The sequence below is a fragment of the Chrysemys picta genome, chromosome 6 (assembly GCF_011386835.1).
Source record: "Chrysemys picta bellii isolate R12L10 chromosome 6, ASM1138683v2, whole genome shotgun sequence".
NCBI lineage: Eukaryota > Metazoa > Chordata > Testudines > Emydidae > Chrysemys > Chrysemys picta.
Genome location: NC_088796.1, coordinates 130,349,819 through 130,369,327, shown reverse-complemented (window position 1 = coordinate 130,369,327; position 19,509 = coordinate 130,349,819). Strand labels below are relative to the sequence as shown.

Here is a 19,509-nt window from a genome sequence, read left to right as displayed (position 1 = left end):
GGGTGGTTAGGAGAACCCATACTTTAGTACCAAGGACCTCCCCCTATATGAAAATCATCTCCAAGAAGTCCAAAGCAGTTTCTGTACTCAGAACACAGTTCATTCTGATCACACAGTAAAATCTCCTTGCAGAACAATACATGAAATATTAACTCTTCCGGTCAGACACCAGAGGATGCTAGCTTTTCTTACTCACAATGCAGAATTTTCTTATTTCATTTCTAAAGATTTACCATTAACATTTTTTTCTTACTTTCCTACTTGTTACAGTGAGGATGGGGAGATGCTGCTGTTATTCTAAACCTCTATGTTTAGAATAGATCTGGGTCAGATCCTCCGCTGGTGTAAATTGATGTAGCTCCATGGACTACAATGAAGCTGCACCAATTTGCACCATTTTAGGATCTGGGCCAGTTATAGTTTTAATTTACCTACCACTGCTGCCCTCAAATAAAGCTTATCCTGCTGCTACCATTAAGTGAGAACACTAGAGTTTATTCTACAAAGGGCCATTTTAGTGTCTACTTTAAACCAGCCCTGCAAAAGTCTACTCACCCATTGATGGAATGAATACAGGTTTTGAACAAGAGAATGTTTCATTAATAATGTATCATTCGTTTCTTTTTGGCCATTACGGGAAGGGTAGGCAAGTCCTGGCTGGTGCATTTTTATAATGACTGTGGAAGGCTATCTGAACACTTCGAATACTGCAGGCGAGTATATGCTCCGCTCTCCAAAATGCGGATATGAATCTGTTCTGACGAGCAGGCTTCCCAGACTTGCATGCAGCCACGTTTTGTTTGCACAGATTTTGGGAGAGGAGTTTTTACTATCGTTTGTATCACAATGATAATGCCTACAAGCTCGAGTCAGGGACCAGAACTGCATTGTCTGTACAAGCAGAGAACAAAAAAACCCAGACTCAACCAGCGAATTCTGAATATCGCATACTCCAGGGCATAATTTCAATAGTTCACGAACAAGCCTTGGGACGCAAATATTTTTGTTACCGACAACAAACAAGGGGTCAGCGTCAGGCTTCGCTTATAGGGTAACAGAAAGAAAGGACAAATTCTGCTAATACACATTGAGTAGCTGAACTAGCTCTACTGGAAAACCTCACTGGTAGCATGTTGCATCTGCCATAGGAAAGACAACCTCTGTCTTTGTTACGAACAGAACTAACGGCTTTAACCAAAGGAGGTTACACAGAACAGGTCAGCCCAGCTTTCTGGGTAGCTCTAAATGGTGACACACAGAACAACGAACTTCCGCTTTCTGTCTGAAGCCTGACCATTCCCATCTGCCTCAGCTTCCCATGCTGATGGTTCAAAAGGACAGTCCCCTGCGTCGAAATGTAACACCCTCGTTCCTTGGAACGCAAAGGAGGGACACTCCTTGAACCAAGTTTCCGGTACTTGCCTCCAAAAGGTCAGATTCTGAAATGTGCAAATCACGCTGTTTGCGATGCCAAGAGGCCATATACATGCACAGAGTGGCTAACGCTGTGGTGCAAACCAGAATGTAGGGTGCTATTGGCTCTTTGGTACATGCAAATGAGTTTTTTGAGTAAATATGTCAGTTCTAATGGCATGGCCCAGACAGACTTTGATGACACAATGCATACAGAATTTGCATATGTACTTTAAATGGCCATTTTTGGTCATTTGGCCCCTGGTTGTCTTGCTTAATCATCTTGAAACTGAAAGAATGAAAGTTTGGTCATTGGTCCTCAAACCATAACCTTATTGTGAGTGGCAGCACCTTTCAGATATGGCCACTAGAGGCTTGAACCTTGAATGAGGCTTTAAAAAAAAGGAGGGATGGAAAGTCAAACATCCCCTGCTTCACTGGAGTCCCTGAGCCAAGGACAAAGCCACAGGGATGTCAAGTAACTGCCTCCTTGACCTGTCCTCAGACAGTGCTGATACACGGACAGGGCACAAACCTGGCCTTTGATTCACTGCCTTCTTAATGCTTTGCCAGCCAAGAATGCTTTGCCACACAGGAACAAAGCATGACTCTACCGCTCCCGTAAAGCTAGCCCGTCCCTAAATGGACTGGGTGTCCCCACTCTTTTAGCAGAGCTGCCTGCCTCTGTGCAGATCAAATTTTCCTTTTAGAGCAGCTATTTCGTTTTGCAGCTTGGAGAGTGGGGGACGAGAGTTGGGGGTGTTGAAGTAGGAATTTACATAATCTGATTAAAAGGGGATTATCCAATGGCTGCTAAACAGCCTCAGTGTGCTTGAGCTAAAAGCCTTACTATTCATTGCTCTCACCACCCTGCAGAGAGATTGCACCTGCAGCACTGGCTAGCTCTCTACTGGGATCTTCAAGGTGGGGAGGAAGGGGATTTTAGAGACATGCTGCTTCATGTGTACATAGCCTTTAATTGAACTGTCTGGATTAGTTTTAAAGAAGCTAAAATGAAAGCGGGGCCAGTTAGCGTTATCGGGAAGGGTCATCGGGTTCTGAAAAGGGCCAACTTGCATCGCTCCTCCTTGGTTTCCATTTGGATGATTTATAATGTTGGATTAGCCAATAAGATCTGCCTAGAAGATAATTCAGACCGAGGTGCCCTGCATGTGCAAGAACTAGTGTCCATCAGTCTTACCCGAGTTTGTTAGTGGCCAGTGCTAAAGAGGGCGGAGTAAACCATGCAATAGCCATCTCAACCCTGAACCCAACTGGCCAGTGGCAGAAGATCAGTACATCAAATTAGTGAAAGCACCCTTGGGTGGGGGCCATGCCAACTTACTCCACAGAGAAGGGGCAGAGGAGAATATCAGTGGGGGCAGCGGTATATGGTCCCAGATCCACTCCACCCCTCACTGTAAACATGCTTCTGCAGCCGTGAAGTTCCTTCACTCCTGGCTCTATGGCGCACAGCCTTGGGAACAGCCTGCATCTTGTTCCACCTCGCCACAAAGGGAAATAATGAAACAACATGGACTAAAATGCCAGCAACACGCAGATGAAGCTTCCCACTCTATCTCACTGCCACCTCATTCAGAAACAGCACCATGCCACAGCTATTCAGGCAGGCTTTGCTGAGATCAGCAATGGGGTGAAGAGGAATCTAGGAAGGCCTGAGGCAATGCGAGTGGGTAGAAGGAAACACTTTGAACAACCCACCAGGTTGTTAACGATTGTTCACTACTTCAGTGTCCACCTGGACTCCTTACTGCTCCCAGAGAAGATTGTGAGCCTCTCAGCAAAACAGAAATTTGACTTTGAAGAGGGAACAAAAAGATGAAAACCCTACACTGCACCTAGAATCTCCCGCCAATGCCCAAGAGGAAAAGAATGAACCACATGTGTCACATATTAGTCACATCACTTAATGAACTATTGGAAGGTGCAAGTGATATAAGCAGTATAAACACAGTACAGAATAGCACACATGGCACAGGATGATAAATGCTAAAGCAATATCACAGGACAGAAGGGAAAAGGAAAACAATGACACTATATCCATGAGTGATGCTGTAGACAGGGATGCTACAAGGACAAAAATATTCTTAATTTAATGGAACAATAATTTGCACTGAATATCATTCTTTGGAGGGTGGGGCAGGCGGGCGGGGGAGACATCGTCGTAACAGACACAGAAAAGAAGGTCCTCTTGGTAGACGTCACGGTGCCTTTTGAAAACAGGTCACCGGCCTTCCACGAGGCCCGAGCACGGAAGGAGTCTAAGTACACCCCACTGGACGAGACCCTGAGAGCCCAGGGCTACGAGGTCCAGATACATGCCCTGATCGTGGGAGCCCTGGGCTCGTGGGACCTCCACGACGAGCCGGTTCTGAGAGCGTGCGGAGTCGGTCGACGCTAAGCCCGGCTCATGAGACAGGTCATGGTGTCAGACACCATCAGGTGTTCCAGAGACATTTATACGGAACACATCACAGGACACCACCAATACCACACTGAGTAACTGAGATCGCCGACCAGGGAAATAACCCACTTCCTTCCCTGACGAACCAAGGGACGCACCCCACCCATGTACTCATTTGCTAACCGATACTGACTTGGACTCCTTATACATTCCATGGGTGGCGTACCCGAGCCCACTTATCCACTGACACTCTTGCACCCCAATCTGGGTCTATGCCGGTTATGTGATATGTATGTATGTATGTATGTATGTCTTCACCCTTGCAACCGATACCTGTAAACCCTCATAACCCAATCCAGACCCCAGATGTACCGTACCTTCTCTCTTCACTTGTGTATATTTCATTTTAAACGTTCACTTTAATACAATTTTTAAATCTGTTCTTTGGAGGGTGGGGCAGGCGGTGGGGGAGGCCTGTGCCCAAAGCTTCCTGTCTGTCTGCATGAGTCTTTCCTGGAGTTTATATGTCTTCCATTGTTGCAAGGTGCTTCCTCCTGAACAGGCAACTATTAAAGGTCTAAAGACGAGCTACAGCCTCGCAAATGGTGTATTCCACATCTACACAGAGGCAATCCATGATACAATTTCATAACTTCATGACATTAGCCAGAATTCATGAGGTGTCCAAAGACAGATTCCCCAAATCGTCACAAGCACGGATATAAAAATTACTGGGAAGAGCATATCTAAATCTAGCGCACAGAGTGATCACACTCTAGCAGAGTATTTCATGCCAATGGAATACGGAGAGCTAGGACAGGCTTTGAACAACTGCATGAATCAATGACCAGAGCAAGGAGGCAGAAACTGGGAGTTCTACAAAGCACAGTACATCCAGAGAACTGGGTAACCCGTGTCAGAGGACAGACACACATGGAGAGAAGCTGCTTTTACTCCAACATTCCAAAAAGCTAGGCAGTACAAGAGATTCCTGCAAGTGATGTTGAACGATCAAAGGATTTTCATTGAAATGAGAGGAGAAAAAACTCTGCATGACCCTGGGAGAAAGGAGAGAGATGGTGCCATATTGCGTAGCAACTTCCCACCAAATCAGAAATGGACAAAGGACACAGGGGTAAAACCCCAAATATACTTTGAAGCTTTACGCCAGGCAGATTGTAATTAATCTGGCTGCCTTGTCGCTGACTTTTTAAAAAACACGTTGGCAACATTTGTATAGCTTGGTGTGTTGGGCCCCTGTATTAGAAAGATAAACGGTTAAATCTTTCTTACCCAGGGCCTAGGCCACAGCCCAATGCATTCAATAGGAGGTCTTTCCATTGACCTCCAATGGGCTTTGTATTAGGCTCTAAATGGAAGATAACCACAGGTGAACTCCTGACTCCACTGAAGTGACTGGGGTTCTACTATTGACCTCAATAGAGCCAGGATTTCATCCCAGGCATCTGTCCTCACTGCGGAGCTGATGTTAAGGGACTGAGGCAGACTCCAGGGCTAGGGATGGTTCTTTTAAACAAGAGTTTAAAGGTGCTTTGGAGAGGCTGCTCTCTGAACCAGAGAAGATATCAGGCAGCGTGTGCTGGCCTCTCCCAGCAATCAGGAGAAACCCATAGCATTAAGAAAGGCTCTGGCTGCTGGTAAAGGGGAAATGAACTTGACATCTTTCCCTTGCTCTGAGTACACTTTTGTCAACCCTGGCAGCCCCAAGAGACCATGAACCATCCTGGCAAACAGAAGCTGGATTCCCCAGAAGAAAAGGGCTTTTTTTTTATTCAACCCAACCCAATCCAAAAATTCCCCTTTATAATCACCCGGGACTACTTTGTGGGCCTTTGTTTACAGGGCCACACCCCAACTAGGTCCTGACATACTGGTGCCCCCTGACCACATTCACCCACCGCTGCTGTCTGTCTTGGGCTGGGCTGCAAGCGGCCATCCACAATCGTCACCCAAACACATTTTAAGCGGGATTTATTTTTTCTCCTCCCTGACTCTCAATATTTTAATAGTAGTAAGTGTGAATAAATCATGATGCAGAATGATCTGTGAAATGGACAGAGCATCAACAGAAGGAAGACGTTCTGCCTGTTTTATTTTTTCTCCAATTCATATAACAGGGAAGGGAGCTTTCCTTCTTTTTTAGGGCAAAATGAAAAATAACAAGGGTGGTAAACTGCCGTTAGTGTCTTGTTCTAGATATGCTCTCTGGGCCAGATCCCGCTCTGGTGTAAGTCCGCTTCAGCAGAGCTACGGCCACTTACACCAGCTGGCTCTCTAACTTTGAGCTGCAGAACCCCATGGGTGCAATCTGATGCTGATTGACGAGTCCCACACAGTCACCAGGGGAAATTCTCTGGCCTGTGGCGTGCAGGGGGTCAGACAAGGGGATCATAATGGTCCCTCTTCTGGACTCACAATCTATGACTCTCCAATACACCTTGTAAGATGCCAAATACCACACAGTGAGGGGAATCAGACAAATGCTCATAAAGACAAAAACTCACCCCTGAACTTCGGTATAACTCAGATTCAAATCCAAATTAGCAGCTGGTCTGGATCTCTAGAAGAAGCTACACCAAATCCCTGGATCCAAACACTCCTGAACTTCGGGAGAGTTCAGCTCTGTATCCCTATGAAGTGGCTGAAGCCCAGCTCTGCTATTGACATAATTCTCCTTATCACCCTCACCATTTTGATTTTGTCCAGATATCTTCAGAATGAGGTCAGACTGTGATACCTTACTCGAGGGATAGGTCCACTGGAATTCATGGGACCATTCTATTATTATTATTTATTTGTATTACAGTAGTGTCTTGAGACCCCATTGTGCAAGGCACTGTACATAAACATAAAGAATGACCCCTCCCCCAAAAAGCTTAAAATCCAAATAGGCAACACACAGAAACAGAGGCATTGAGAGGTGAAGTGACTTGCCACGGTCATACATAAGGTAAATGAAAGAGCCAGGAATAGAACCCAGACATTCTGAGTCCCATGCCAGGTCCCGCCCCACTTGACCACACTGCTGCTCCTAGAATGAGGAGCTAGAAGCCCTAAGTGTCTGGCTTCTCATGATGTCCCTGGGACAAAGAACATTTTCACTGAGAACAATCACGCTGCTAAATGGACACACAACAGCAGCATCTATTGTCTCCATCCCATATTCCTGCAGGCAGCCCCTTTCGGATGTTACCCTGAACTTTGCAGTGGGTCAGTAAAACTTCCTCTCGATCACCATCACTCTTTCTCCACGCCTTTGTGCCCCGGGGAGCTTTCAGATCCCTTTAACTGCCATCCATTCCCCAGGTACACAAAGTCGACCGCCCTGGAAAGACAAAATGGGCGAGAAAGGAAAGAAAAGCTTCACTTGAGCAGCAGGTACATTTCTCACCATAAATCTCAACCCCCCCCCAGTCTTGCAAACAACTGGGGCTGCTCGCTCCAGCACCCAGCAGAGCTGTGGAGCAATTGCCATGCCAAGGAAACACATTCAACCTCAGGGCCACTGCGGACAGTCTCTGATAGACACAAGTGACTAGAATGGTGGGGTGTGGTGTAGCAAGCTGGTTTGGGGAAACGGATGTTGTTCCTGTAACTAACCTGATGTGTTGCTTGTTTCTTTTATGGAAAAGGACACCCCGTAGAGAGCACCCTCCCTTCTCTCCCGCTCCATTTGTTTGCACTGCTGAACAGCCGCTCAGCAATCGAGGACAGTTCAGTTCTGAAGCCCTTATGTTATTTATGAGGTTGGAAATCAGAGACGTTTGGTTCATCGCCAGTAAATGGCACTGATTGGAAGGCAGGAGGGGAGGGCTTGTGCTTGGCTCTCCATTCCCTATTCATTGTGAAAAGGGGATCACTCCAGCTAACTGGCCCGTGGAGATAAGGATTTCAGACAATCTGCATTAGCCTGATAAGGACGATTCTCATTGCAGAAAGATTATTTGTTAAGAACCTCAGTAAAATAAAATACAGTCAGAGGGCTTATCACGGTAACTCATTTCCCACTCCCCAAGCATGCCCACCCCCACCAATTTTTCTATAAATAAAGCCCCCTGCTTGTGTCCCAACTATCCAGGGATTGGGAGCCTGGTGCCCAGGGAAGAATATCCTGGAATCACCCAGTCTCTCTTTTTTTCACGCTCTCATTGTTTGAATTATTGCTGGGATTCGAATGATCTGCAAGGGTAGAAACATGTTGTTCTGGTTTCAAAACACAGCTGGTGTAAGGCACCATGAAGTCACCAGCACGGCACCAGTTTGCACCAGCTGAGATCTGGCCCACAGGGGCTGTTTCTCTCTCTCGTTTTACCGCTCCCCCTCCAAAAAGTAAACCCCATCTCTGACATACAGAGCCTGGGGATTTCTGAGCCCCTTGCAGCCCTTCCCTCCCCTCCTCACACAAAGCCAGGCAGGTGTTTGCAAGAGGCTCTGTTGTGACTCCTGCTTAGGGAAACAGCCAGGGGGTTTGCTATAGCCTCCCTCCCCCAACTTTGGAAACCTTTTAAAGGAACCCCCATCTCAGAGCTTTACCCCCCCACACACATACACCTCCCAGGCAGGAATACGAGAGGGCTGCCTGGCTCCTGTATCCTTTGTTGCTCTTTCCTTCTATCCCATTCCAGTGTCGTGCAGCGTTCTTTAACCAGCATGTGCACTGGCTGCTCCCCATCCCCCTCCGAATCACAAACCCCACTGATATCAATAGTAAGACGACCCCGCCCCCCAGAGGTGGATTAAGGTTTCCTGGGGCCCTGGGCCAGAGCAAATTGGGGGCTCTCCCACCCCTTTCTGCCCCTTCCCCTGGGCCCCACCCCTGTTCCACTCACGGTCCTCCCCATTCTGTCCCCGCACTGTGGCCCCAAGACCGGAGAAGCTCTGTCCCCCACCCCATCCCTGAGGCCACAGCAGGAAGCAAGACCTCCTCCAGTCCTGGGGCAGCAGCAGGGGTCCCAGTGGTGGGGCTTCCCCTGCTGTCCCCCAGCTTCTGCCAGGGACAGGATGGGGGGGTGCTGGGGGCTTCCCAGCTGCTCCCTGGCTTCTGACAAGAATGGGGGGGGTGCTGTAGGCTTCCCTGCTGTTCTCTGGCTTCTGCTGGGGTTGGGGGGTGCTGGGGGCTTCCCCTGCCACCCCCCAACTGCTGCCGGGGACAGGGTCTGGGGGCACTGGGGCTTCCCCCACCGCCTCCCGGCTGCTGCTGGGGAGCAGGGTCTGGAGTCATGGGGGTTTCCCCTGCCCAGCCGCCGGGGAGCAGGGTCAGGGGCCTGGGGGTTTCCCCCATCTGGCCGCCGGGGAGCAGGGTTGGGGATGTGGGGTGCTTCCCCCACCGCTGCACCGTCCCGCCCACCCAGCACTGCCCCCGCCAGCTTAGGGCCCCTGGGCATGGGCCCCGTAGTCCCAATGGCTAATCCGCCACTGACCCCCTCCCTCCCCAAGCTTTCAATCGTCTTTGGACCAGTCCCGTCGACGCAGCATTCAGTGGAATATCCTGACTTCAGCCAACTGTAATGGGGCAGCGCCCTGATCCTGAGGCGGCAGCAATCGCACCCAGAGAAAAACATTCGTCCCTTGTCCCGTTCCTCCCCATTGTTCTTTTCCAAGCGGAGAAGTGAAATGACAAACTGACTTGTCCTGGAGGCCGTGTGGTCAGAGTAGCGTTGAGAGCCTCTCAGCTCAACATAAGGGTGGCCAAATCTGTTCCTGAGTTAGGGGAGTTTCCAAGTGCCCAGTTGGATAAACTAATAAGAAACAATTGTAATAACGGCAGCTACCTGTCAACTATGGCTCAATACGTTGCCTGAAGGAAATGAATGTATAAAGAGAATAGAGGCCAGTCTACTCTCTCTCACTGCTGGCTCAGGACACAGTCATAGGTCTGCTAAGTACACAAGCACAAATTTATGACAGGACTTCAGAGAAGTGATACCAGGCATGAGCTTGTCTCCCAGCCTCCTGTGTTATTAAAGCTATTTCCAGAACATTTCCTTTCGGGTGGAGGAGGATAACCACAGCCTGCAGCAGAGTAATGGGGTTTCTAGGCGATAAACAGGTGTGTGTGTGTGTGTGTGTGTGTGTGTATGTGTGTGTGTAACACTGAAAACATAGGACATCATCCAGAACATTGCCCACTTACGGAAGACGACCTTTCTCTTCTAAGTCAACTGTGGGCACACCTCTGATTGTAAATCATGAGCTCTGATCTCTGTCCAGATTCTAGCAGACAGGTTTTTATTACATGGATGCCATCATTTGTCATCAAAATTTCAAACTATTCTAAATTTTTCTAACCAGATCTATTCAAAGTCACCTACGGACTGAGTAACTTCAGCCATCATTGCTATGCTCACCCTTGTCATAAGACTAGTGAATTTTACTTCGGGAAGATCCTAACGGACCAGAAAGTACAAGTAGTACATTTTCTCTCTCCACTTCACAGCTTCCCCTGATGTTTTCATGTTAGTCAAACTTTGGTACCTAATACTGTCACTGTGTTCTGCAAATAGGAGGATTTTTCTCTTCCATCAGAGTATCCCAAAGCTCTTTACAAACCGCGAATGAAGCCTTCCAATACACACACAAGGCAGGACAGTCCTATTCTACAAGTCGGTCGTAAACTGAGGCCCGGCAGGTTGTGTGACTTGACTGAGATCACCTTATGAACCACTGACATAGGAATAAAACATACAGTCAGGAATAAAACAGAGATCAGATTCCCGGCCAACTGGGAATCCTCCTCTCTGTCCTTCCCTGGGATTATAAATCACACAACTGTAGATTTTCTTTTGACGCATAGTTCTGAGAGCTAAATTATTCAGTTGTTTTGAATGGTTTTTGCATAGCCTCAGATTCTTGAGCACAGTTCTGTGGCCAAGGGTGGAGTCCGTGGCTGCACAATCAATAGGCTCATGTGACTATAGGTAGAAGAATGGATGTACCAAAAAACCCCGACTTGAAACTTTGTTCTTACTTTTAGCTCTGGTCTAATACACAGATTTGGACAGGTCTAAACTACTCTGGTAAGAGTGGTTTTTTTTACCAGTATAGTCACATTGATACAACGCTGAGTGCAGATGCAGTTATACCGGCATAAAGGTGTTTTATATTGGCATAGCTTATTCCCTTCCCATATGGAAACAGCTATACCAGTATACCTGCATTCAGCTAGGGACATTGTACCACTTCAACTATACCGGTTTAGTTGAAGGAGTACAATTATGGTGTGTAGACAAGCCCTTAGGCTTTCTGCCTGTTTTCTCTATGGCTAAGGCTGACAAGGATGTAGAAAAATACTTGTCAAGGCACCCATGTTTACAAATAAAGAAAAACAGATTCCCCAGGAGATCAGGCACCATATGTCTGATCAGTCATGGAGCCAAGCTGAGACCCACACGCACATAATGGCTTCCCGAAATAACCATTCCGGGCTAGCTCTTGTCTCTAGCGGCTGGCACCTTTTTAATCAGCTCACCCATGCGGTGTTTGCTCAGTACTCCCTCTTTCAGTGCAGCTAAGGGCGACCAAGCCTGAATGCTGACAATGGGGGATGATTCTAACAGCCCGAAGAGTAAACACGCAGACTTTTCATCCAAAGACGCTGCCATGCCATGCCAGAGGCTGAGCGATGGCTCCTGCCACACAGAGTGATAAGTGGGGTGTAATGTCAGTTCAAGATGAGAGGCTACGAAAGTCAAACAGCAATTCTATGGCACTATAGCTACCCTCAAGAGTCTTGATTTTCCTGACTGGAGGTGACTGGTTAAAAAGTCAAAATCAGCATTAATTAGCTTATTTGTGGGAAAGGGGGCTGTTCGGTTTATTTTGTAGAAACAGCAATGCTAATGGCTGAGCCAGGGAGAAGGGAAGAGAGTTGGGCACTGAAAGGACAGCTTCAGACAACATTCCAGCCAGTATCAAACAGTTCTAAGTCCACTGAAGACAATGGAAGATTCCCATTGACTTCAGGACCAAAATTCATCAGCTATGCACTTAGTGTTAGCTTGTGAATGTGCGCTTTGCTCTGATGCAATTTCACTGGAGTACCTAGAAGGCATTCCTTCTACTCCATATACTCCTAATGTCATAGATTCAGAGTTATCAGGCTCCCTTCAGATCTCTCCATAACTGAGATGGAGACTAACCTTGCGGTGGATCTACTGAAATCAAAATGACCAGCCTAAGATCGCAATAGAATGAGATCAGTATAGTTAACAGCAAACCCTGACCAGCGAGCACCACGTACGGTTTTGGGAGTGGAAAAATTCTTTTTTAGTCCAATGCCTGGACCCCAGTGGTCTGTGGTTCTCTCCCAGTGCAGCACCTGCAGCCCAGAAATCTGCGGTTAATTTTTACTCCTGTACCTTCTAAACACGTTTCAAAAAGATCTGATATTGTTGCTTGCTGCTCTTGGTTTTCATTTCTTCCATTTTAAATCCTGATTTAATATTTAGGGATTAATTTTCTAACACAAGAAGCTAAGTACTCACGAGATCAGCAAAAAGGGGAAACTGCACTTACTGTGTAAGCAAAATGTAGGTGCTGTGACAGGGTCAGGCCAGATGGCTACAGGAAAGTGATCCTGTTGGTATCCAGGAAGTGGGCGAGGGAAGCCCGCCCACTGAGAAAGGACCTCCCCCCAGCCTAAGGGAAGGATCCACAGGTCTGTGATACCAAATAAATACGGGGCACAACTAATGAAAAAAAAAAAACAGGAACGGGAGTGAGGTCATAGGACTAAACAAAGGGAACCTGATGGAGACGCCGAGCAGAGAACCCCGGACAGCACCCACTGCTCCTCAAAGGCATCAAGAGAGCCAGCGGACGCCGCCCAGAGGAACTCTGCCCAGATACGTGAACGTACGGAGGAGCGGAAATAGGCCCCACAGTCGCAGGAATCCCGTCGGCCAACCTCCTCTCCCTGGTTTTGTAGATGGCCAGTTTGGCCAGGGCTAAGAGGAGGTTGATAAGGAGATCCTGCGACTTTGTGGGGCCATGGATGGGGAGTGCATAGATGAACAGGTGAGGGAAAAGTGCAACCAAAAACGTAATAATATATCTAAGAGGAGCTGGAATAGGGGCTGCAACCTGGCGCACTCTAGATAAATGTGCGCCAGGGTTTCCTTCATGCCGCAAAAGGGGCAGGTGTTTGGGAAGGAGCCGCCAACTGATATCCCCGGCGGGCCTTGGAACCAAGGTGGAGTATAGGCTGGCCCACTGGGGCTTCTCACCCTCGAGAGGTGGCAGGAGGTCCCGCCACTTTGTGTCAGGGCGGGACGCGAGGGTGAGGAAGTGAAGGGTGTGGAGCACGAGCGTGTACAGATGTTTCTTTGGTGCAGTCTGGAACAGAACCGGCTGCAGATCATGCAGCCGGCTCACAGTGAAAGGGCGGGGTGGGGGGGCTGGTTGGGTCCATGGGGCAGGGGCCTGATGAAAAGGGCCACAGGGCCTGGGGTGGAGGGTGGGTGGGGCGTGCCCTCTCGCAGGACCCGGTCGAGGTAGACCCAAGCAGCGGGCGGTAAAGCGGCCTTCACCTCCTGAAGTACACGCTGGGGAGTGCGAGGTCTGGAGAGCCCCATGCACCGAGCGAGTGTCAGGGGATCCAGCCAGTCTCCCTGGTCGTAGTCTAGGAGGTCTCCGACTCTGGTGACTTCAGCCAGGACCAACCTCTGGCGCACCGCGGGGGACTCCGCCACTTGCACATGCAGCTGGGGGTTGTGTAGCAGGGGCTCCACAAGGAGATCAGCCCCCACGGTGGCCGCCACGGACCTGGTCATTGAAAATAGCTTCCAGGTGTGGAGGAGGTCTTGGTAGAAGACCGGCAGCCCGGAGAGGTCTTGCGGAAGACCTCTCGGATAGAGATAAAGGAGCTGCCGGTTGTATCGGAGCCCTCGGAAGCGGCGTAGGAAGGTGTGCGCCAGTACTCTCCACGCCAGACTACCTGCACCATACAGGAGCCTCTGCAGGGCCTGGAGGCGGAAGACATGGACCTGAGTGTGTAGGCACTTCAGGCCCTGCCCCCCCTTCTCCAGGGGCAGGTGGAGGACCCCTGCAGAGACCCAGTGCATTCATGGCCAAAAGAACTCCAGAATCGCCGTCCGGAGGTTGGCCAGGAAACTCGGGGCCGGGACCAGGATGTTGAGCCGGTACCAGAGCATGGACAGGACTAGTTGATTGAGCACCAGTGCCATCCCTCGGAGGGAGAGGCACCAGAGTAGTCCTGTCCATTTTGGGAGCCGCACCGCCACTGCCCTCTAAGCCGTGCCAGTTCTCCGGCAGAGACGGATGCGTGGCAGAAAGGTAAACGCTGAGATAGAGCAGTGGACCTGTGCTCCACCAGATGGCCTGAAGCGCGGGTGGGGGGGAGCTCGCCTGCCACCCGTCCCCTACCACCAGGCCAGAGCTCTTGACCCAGTTGACCTGGGCGGAGGAGGCTTCTGAGTAGATGGCCTGGCAAGCCTCCACCCGCGCTAAGTCGCCCGGGTCCTGGACCACGAGGAGCACATCGTCGGCGTACGCCGATAGGACCAGCTGCAGCTCTGGCTCCCACAGCACCAACCCCGTCAACTTCCTAAGGAGGAGACAGAGGAAGGGCTTGATCGCCAGAGCATACAGCTGGCCCAAGAGGGGGCACCCTTGACGTACTCCTCGCCTGAAGCTGACCGGTTCGGTCAGGGTCCGGTTGAGCCTGACCAAACACTCTGCGGAGGCGTACAGCACCTGGAGAAAACCCACAAACTGGGGCCCGAAGCCAAACGCTCGCAGAGTGCCCAGGAGATACCCGTGGTCCACCCTGTCGAACGCCTTCTCCTGATCCAGGGACAGGAGGGCGAACGACAGACCATCCCTACACCCGAGTTCCAAGAGGTCCCGGACCAGATACAAGTTGTCGAAGATGTTGCGGCCCGGGACGGTGTAGGTCCGGTCTGGGTGGATCACGTCCGCCAGCATGGACCCTAGCCGCAGCGAGATGGCCTTCGCTATGGCTTTATAGTCCATGCTGAGGAGCGAGATGGGACGCCAATTCCGTAAATCGCGGAGGTCCCCCTTCTTCGGCAAAAAGAGGGAGGACCCTGCCCTGCAATGACTCGGCCCAGACGGTGACAAGGTCCGGGCCGAGGACGTCCCAAAACACGCGGTAGAACTCCACAGTCAGCCCGTCCATGCCCGGAGATTTATTGGTGAGCATGCGGCGGAGGGCTTCCGAGAACTCGGCCAGAGTGAGATGCAGCTCCAGCCGGTCTCGGTCACCCGCGCTAACCATCGGGAGTTCATCCCAGAGCATTCTGCAAGCATTAGGATCGGTCGGATCCGGGGAGAAAAGGTGTGCATAGAAGGCCCTGGCCCTCCCGCACATCTCCACCGGATCCGCGACGGGGGTGCCGTCCTCTGCTAGAAGGCAGATGACGTGCTTCTTGACCCCCCCTCTTTTTCTCCAGGTGTAGAAGAAGCGGGAGCCACGATCCATCTCCCAAAGGAGGCGGATGCGGGATCGAACAAAGGCACCTCGGGCCCAATGGTCCTCGAGGGTCCGGAGCTCCTCCCGCTTCTCCCGGCACACTCCGCAGAGGGATGGATCACCGGGGCTGGTGGCCAGACGCCTCTCCAGCTCTAAGACCTCCCGTTCCAACTGCCCTATCACCACATCCCTGTGTAGTCACGGCAGAAGAGCCGAGCGTGCACCTTCTCCAGGTCCCACCACCGCCGCGCCGAGGGAAAGGCACGCCGCTGCCCTCGCCAGGCCAGCCAGAACTCTCGGAAGGACTCCACGAAGCCCACGTCCTCCAACAAGCTATTATTAAAGTGCCAATAGGCCGGCCCCAGCCTCTCCGCGCAGAGAGAGGCTGTCACGGTGGCTAGATGGTGATCTGAAAAAGGGGCTGGCTGGACGCTGGAGGAGTGGGCCCATGAAAGATGGAAGCGTGACAAATAGATGCGGAAGCCCATCAGGGGCTTCCATAGGAAGGGACTCCGGAGGAGGGGCAATTTTACCTTCCAGTGCTGCCACGACGTCCCCAGCCGGCAATGGTGGACAAAATCTACCCGAGGGCAAAGCGGAAGGCTTGGCAGCAGTGCCCTCTTTCCTGGTCTTCCGGGGGGGCTTCCGCATCAGATGGGAGGAGCGGAGATCGAGCCTTCCGCTTGCCCCGCTTCCCCCGTGCTAAGGACCAGCCCTCCATGGCATCATCTGGGGGCTGGCTAACAGGGGTCGGGTCAGGGAGCAAGGGTGATGGCTCAGGGACTCGGGGAGGTAAAGGTGAGGCAGCATGTAGGAGGGAAGAATCCCTTGGGGGCGGGCTCTCTGTTATGCCCGGCGGTATCCCTACCTCAGCCTCCTCCACAGACCCCGCCAGATCGTCTGGGCGCACTGGGGGAGATACCCCTTGGCCCCGAGCGGGAGCATTGGTGGGTCGAAAATTAGGAGGGGCGGCTTCGAGTGCCGGGCAGCCAGGGACGCCGGCGATGATGGGGCCGGCGCCCTGCCGGGGCTCGGGGATCCCGGATGCCTCTCTGTGCTGGGCCAAGGGGCAGTCCCTCCGGACGTGCCCCATCGCCCGGCAGAAGTAGCATCGGGCCTCCCCCGTTGAATAATGCACCCGGTAACGGGCCCCTTGGTAGGGGACCAAGAAGGACCCCTCGAGTGCCTCACCATCACGCGCCGCCAGCGGCAGTTGTAACTGTACCTGCCGGCGGAACAAGAGGACATGACGGAGGGCGGGGTCTTTGCAGCCCAATGGGAGAGGGCTGACCACAGAGATCGGCCTACCCAGGGTAGAGAGGGCGGGTAACAGGGCGGCATTAGGAAGGAAGGTAGGGACAGAGGTCAGGACCAGTTGGGTGCCCAGGTCTTCTAGCGGCTCCAGGGGGACGAATACGCCCCCCACCGCCAGGCCTTTCTCCACCGCCTCCTGGGTGGCGGCCTCCAATGTTAGGAAGAAGCCGACCTTTCCGTACATCTCGGAGGCCGCCACAATGGCCGTGGGCCCCACCACCCTCGCCAACGCCCGCACGTAGGTCTCCACATGGGGCGAGGCGGGTACCGGGAGGCAGGTCAACCACTCCTCCCCTTTGGCTGCAGGCAGGAAAGGAGGGTGCTGAAAAAGGGGATAGGCTGGATGGGGAGGGGCTATCAAGGGTTAGGGGTCAGTCACCGACTCGGGGAGGGTTTCCAGCTCCTCTAGTCGCACCAAGGAAGGGGGGATATAACAGCAGTGGGGGGTGCAGTGAGACAGGTTCAAACTAAAACGGGGAGGGGCACAAGCGCATAGGAGGGGACATGGGCGCATGAGGGGAGGGGCTAATCAGGGCAAGGGGACCGCAGGGAGAAGGGAACAACCAGGCTGGGAGTGGGGCAGAGGAACCACGGGGCTAGCTTCAGAGGCTGGGGTGGGTCAAACAGAGAAAGGCTGCACAGGGAAAGGGTGTGGCAGGCAAACAAACTGGAGCTAGCGAGGGGCTGGGGCAAGGGGGAGGGGCAAAAGGCAGCAAGGGGCAAATGGGTAGGCAGCAGGCAGGGCCGGCTTTAGGCCGATTCAGCCGATTCGGCTGAATTGGGCCCCGCGCCAAGAGGGCCCCGCGCTGCAGCTATCCATCCCGCCCCCAGCTCACTTCCCCCTCCTCCCCTTCCCTGAACGCTCCGCCCCCTTCCCGCGGGAAGTCCGAAAAGAAGCAGGGGCGGGCCGGCAGCACAAGGTAAGCTGGGGTGGTGGGGGCACGAGAAGGGCTCCGGGGAGGCGCGGCCCGTTCCCGCAGGCCCCAGCGGCGCTGGCCCGGCTTGGCTCCAGCCCGGCCCCCCGCGGCTCGGGTCGGCTCCGGCCCGGTCCCTGCGGCGCGGCTCGGGTCTCCCCGTCCCCCCCCACGGCGCAGCTCGGGTCTCCCCCCGTGGCGCGATTCCTGGGGGCGGGGCTTGCAGCAAGCCCCACCCCCAGGAATCGGGCCCCGCTCTTGCTAAAGCCGGCCCTGGCAGCAGGGGCAAAGCTGGGGGCTCGCTGCAGGGGGGAGCAGGTCAGTCCAAAAAGGGGAGGGCACGTGCACTTGTAACAAAAAGGAAAGTCTAGGCTGGCTGCTGTATCAGGCCCAATGGTGGCAACAGGGCGTGGCAAGCCTAGGGGAGCAGCTGAGTCCCAGAGGTAGGAGCCCAAGGCAGATGGTGAGTAGCCAGTGGGGGTGGTGGAGGGGGCAGCGATGATGGTGGGAGGGGCTCGGGGGGGGAGACAGATGGAACGGGGGGGAGGCTCCACGCCACACCCCCTGTGTCCCACAAACACAGTCTAGACCCCCACCACAAGAGCACAGTTCAAAAGTTACCCCCTCCACGGTGGTCTGTAGCATTCCTACGCACTCCCCCACTGGCAGATGGTCTCTTCTTCTCCTTCTCCTCCTCGGGGCTTCAGCAGCTCCCAGCAGCAAACACAGCAGGAAGGACCCCTCTCAGGTGGAAGTGGTGTCCACAGCAGCAGGAGCAATGGCTGGGGTCCCTCCCTCCCCTCTGGGGAATGGGCCAGCAGCCCCCCCCCAAGGGGCTGTAGCTGGAGCAGCAGCAACCAAGGGATGGGGGGGGGTCTAGCAGCCAGCAAGCAGGTAGCAGAGAAGGGGAGGGGGGGTCTGGCCCAGCCAGGGGAGTAGCTGGAGCAGCAGCAGCAGTTGTAGGGAGAGCCCAGGGCCTAGTAGCAGGAAGAGCAGCCCCCTCCCTCCGGCCAGAGGGCAGCAGGAGAGTGATCGAAGGAAGAGATCTATTAGCCCCACGTTAAGGAGGTCCCTTTTCCCTGGGTAAGGTAACAGGGAAGGTTCTAGAACAATCAGGAACTTTCTGGAAACAATTAAGGCAGACAGGCTGATTAGAACACCTGCAGCCAATCAAGAAGCTGCTAGAATCAATTAAGGCCGTCTAATAGGGTTATCATACGTCCGGATTTCCCCGGACATGTCCGGTTTTTTGGTCCCCAAATCCCCATCCGGGGGGAATTGCCAAAAAGCCGGACATGTCCGGGGAAATAGGGAGGCTAGGGTCTCCGAATCTGTGTGTGTGGGTCGCCCGCTGTGACATCATCTCGGTGCGACACTCGGCTCCTGCCCAGGGCATGCTGCGGGCTGTAGTCCGGCCGGGCCTCACGCTCCAGGGAGAGCCGGGAACTACAACTCCCAGCGGCCCCTGCGACGCGACCAACCTGCCCCGTGAGGCAGCAAGCCGTCGGGGGAGGGGGAGCGCGAGCCCCTGTCCTTTGGGTCGGGGGTGTCTCTGGGCACCGCTCGGCAGCCATCGCAGGGCTGGGGGGCGCCCCCGGGGGTTGTGGATGCCAGCGCGTTGCGGGGAGCCGGCACTGTCTGGATTTGCGTCCCCCTGGGGCTGGAGCTGCGCCCCCGGCCCCGAGCACCAGTCACGTAGGGTTACCGATACGTCCGGTTTTTCCGCAATCAAACCCCCGTCCGGGGGGAATTGCCAAAAAGCCGAACATGTCCGGGAAAAATACCGGACGGGCACTTCCTCTCCCACGGCCCCTCTGCTCCTCCCCGGACTCAGACTTCGGCTCTGTTTAAGGCTCTGTTTAAGGCTCTGTTTAGGCTCCACCTAACGAAGAGAGGGAAGAGCATCTTCGCCAGCAGGCTGGCTAACCTAGTGAGGAGGGCTTTAAACTAGGTTCACCGGGGGAAGGAGA

The 19,509-nt window shown here is 52.9% G+C and overlaps 1 protein-coding gene across 2 annotated transcripts in view; it reads right to left on the bottom strand.

The window, feature by feature from the left end:
• The window catches only part of TAL2 (TAL bHLH transcription factor 2), a 44,730-nt gene extending 25,870 nt beyond the window's left edge, over positions 1-18,860 (bottom strand). The window contains exons 1-2 of one of the 2 annotated variants that reach the window (XM_065549855.1): positions 18,161-18,860; positions 7,053-7,184 (exon numbers count right to left, since the gene is read on the bottom strand). The gene's annotated coding sequence lies outside the window, so the exon portion shown is untranslated. Of the gene's footprint in view, positions 1-7,052; positions 7,185-7,459; positions 7,590-18,160 lie in introns of those variants that run through there. The other variant, XM_065549854.1, reaches the window with a different exon arrangement.
• Positions 18,861-19,509: the final 649 nt, after the last annotated feature.